Consider the following 3280-nt stretch of genomic DNA (forward strand, 5'->3'; position numbering starts at 1 on the left):
ATCGCCTATGACTTCGCGAAATCGATCAACTTTGACAAGCTTACCCTCCCTCATCTCTTGGAATCGACCGGTCAAATCATACATTGTTTTAAAGTTTAAGTCCGTCTCTTTCAATCTATGTCCTTCTCATTGGTTGATTTTTTTAACTACGAGCGAATCGTCGCTTTCAAAATAAGGATACACTACGTAAACAATGCGTCACTATGAAGGAAAATCCCCTCTGTCATTGGCCGAGAGAGGCCACGTGACGAAACCAGCCATTCAGCACGCTAGCTCAAATAAACATGGTCGCAGGGTTCGGAAGCACGTTTTCAAGAGTGACTTGGCGATTTCCTGACAAGATAACTTGCGTCGCACACATTTTGCCATTCAGTGAAGAAGACAACGTTTGTGAGTTTCTAACCCAGTACTTCATTGATGGAACTGACCGTTCATGAAATCGATCTCAGTGAACACGAAGGCAACGCTGATTTCGAAAGCAGACGACGCAGGATTGTCGTTCAGTTTTCATCAACAATACTATTAATTTTGATGTCGATGACGAATCAACATTTGCACTAGATACAGAAAGGTTGGAAGCCTTCGCCTGTCATTGCCGAAATCACATGCACCAGGTGCCATCAGTGTTGTGACTGACATGGAAACAAGTGAAACTGACTTGCTGCACTGAAGTGATAGAACTGTGTTTCTCACAGCTCACACAAGGAATATGCAAGCAAAGTGACTGGGGGACTGTATATCTGAAGTGTCTGAAGGTAAGCATTCTTATTTTACCCACATTGACAAATACTGAAATGTAATGATGAAATAATCAATTGATAATAATTTATTTAACAATGATTGACTCAAGACTGATTTATTGTCTTACATTGGAACAGAAATTCACTGTTTGACATCTGGAATAAAAATGATTAAAAGAATAAAATGAATCTGAGGAAATTAACAGAATGTAAATTAAAATATCTCACACACACACACACACACACACACACACACACACACACACACACAATGTGTGACACAGTGTGTATACATGTCACTCACACACACACACACACACACACACACACTCTCTCTCTCTCTCTCTCTCTCTCTCTCACACACACACACACACACACACACACACACAATGTGTGTCACACAGTGAGTCACATACTCACACAATATCACACACACACACACACACACACACACACACACACACACACACACACACACACACACACACACTGTCTCTTCACAGTTTAACCATTTAACTGAGCTAGGGGAGGTTCAGGGGCATGACATTATGAACAGTTTTCAGTTTCACAGAATTTGCTTGAATGGATATTTTATGTGAATGTGTGTCAGGTTGGTGTGTGTGTGTGTGTGTGTGTGTGTGTGTGTGTTTCTGTGTCTGTGTTGTTTTGAGGTAAATAAATATAGAGTTGCGTCAACAGTAAATACTAACAGTATTACTAATAGTTCAATTTCTTTTTCAGCCCTGAAAGATATGATGGTACTTTATATGCCTGCCTGTACACCAGTGAATAATTCTGAGATCACTGCTGGCAAGTCATGTCATCAGAAGGAGAGGCAACACCACCACACTAACTACACTGTCAACTAAAGAACTGTCTGCTGGTGAACTATCTATGAGTGAGTTAGCAAACTGTTAATGTACTATGATTTATAGTATAAATTTACCATGAAGTGTGCAAACTTAGTTTCTTTTTACAAACTTTGTCTATATGTACATGTATGGAATTGTAAACTTTTGCACAGACATTTACATAAATGATATAAGTGTACATGTGCTTGACATGCCACTATGCATAAAGTAACTTAATGGATTGCAGCATGTCATGCACATGCACACTGATATGCACACTGATACTCATAGTGATACAGCATTAATAATCACTATTTCATACTTTTATTATCAGTAAACTGCTTTGTCTGATTATATTATGATATATATATATATATATATATATATATATATATATATATATATATAAGTGTATTCTTTTTTTATTTTCTGATAAAATACATAGAACTAGAAGTAAAGCATTTTGTAAAGTCCTGTGTAAAGAATGAAAGCTGTGATGTAAATGTACAAAACTGAAATTATTGTTGATATTTAATCTAACATTATTAGCATTAATGAATAAACTTTAGAACATATAGAAAATAATTCAGAACAAAGGAAATGAAAAGAGAAAAAGAAGTATTACATAACAAACTGTTTCAGGATAAACCATGCATTTTTGGAACATACTGACACCACCAGTGGAGAAAAAAGAGTGGAGGAAGAAGGTTCAATATCAACACCATCCACCCTGATGACACTTTGTACCACAAGAATTGATTACCTGTGCCACATATCTGCACATTTTTTTTTTTTTTTTTTTTTAGCAGATTGAGTGTTTGTTTGATGAGGTTGTGTGTCTTTATTGTGTGAAGTATGGGTTTGACAAGTAGGTTTTCTTTGCAGATGAATTGTTTGAAGTGTTCATTTGGATTATGAAATGTATTTCATTTGATGCTATGCTGGGATAAAACACACATGAACTTGTACCTTTTGTATGAGCAGTTTTGTTGTGTGGATCTTTTTTGTTATTTTGTTGTGCTTGTTGTATGGATTATGGTAATATCACAAGCACACTAAGCCAGTGAGCACATTGAATTACCACAATTACATGATTCGGCATCATGATTTAGCATTTTTTACCTATAATCTGGCATAAATTTTAGTACACATACTATACAAAGCAAAAGTTTCATAGTAATTGGACCACAAACAACACCACAACAAAACTGATCTTAAAACTGGAAGGTTTTTAGTCATGTTGAGCTGATTAAAAAGTAAGTATACTAATACTTCAGTTGCAATTCTTTCCACAAAAAAAAAGAAAATTCTTATTTGAATAAAATCAAATACACTCAATATTTTTCTTTCAAACTTTGTGCAATTGTGGAAATTGCCACTAAGTATGTGTGTGCCAAATTTCATGAACATATCTTGCTTAGAAGTATGTGGTTGCTATGAAGATGTTCCAAAACTTTTCGGCCTTGATTTCTCAGTTCGTTACTTTCGCGACTTTAGAACAAATCACAATAACTTTTCACAGAATCATCCGATTTACAAACTTTTTTTTTCGCTGTAAAGGTCATTTATTGCAGATTTATGATATACCAATAACTAAAAATCGACCTCTGGTGCAAAGCGACTCATTTCGTGGTGGAGGGTCACGGCCATGATGATGATGAACTTTCTGGGACATCCGTACTTCGCCAT

The 3280-nt window shown here is 35.9% G+C and overlaps 1 long non-coding RNA gene across 1 annotated transcript; it reads left to right on the top strand.

The window, feature by feature from the left end:
- The first annotated feature begins 558 nt into the window (after positions 1 to 558).
- On the top strand, positions 559 to 2559 carry LOC143293116 (uncharacterized). Its single transcript, XR_013056728.1, has 3 exons — positions 559 to 755; positions 1482 to 1638; positions 2234 to 2559. It is a non-coding gene; the product is annotated as an uncharacterized LOC143293116 (long non-coding RNA).
- Positions 2560 to 3280: the final 721 nt, after the last annotated feature.

This window comes from Babylonia areolata, chromosome 18, assembly GCF_041734735.1.
Source record: "Babylonia areolata isolate BAREFJ2019XMU chromosome 18, ASM4173473v1, whole genome shotgun sequence".
NCBI classification, from domain to species: domain Eukaryota; kingdom Metazoa; phylum Mollusca; class Gastropoda; order Neogastropoda; family Buccinidae; genus Babylonia; species Babylonia areolata.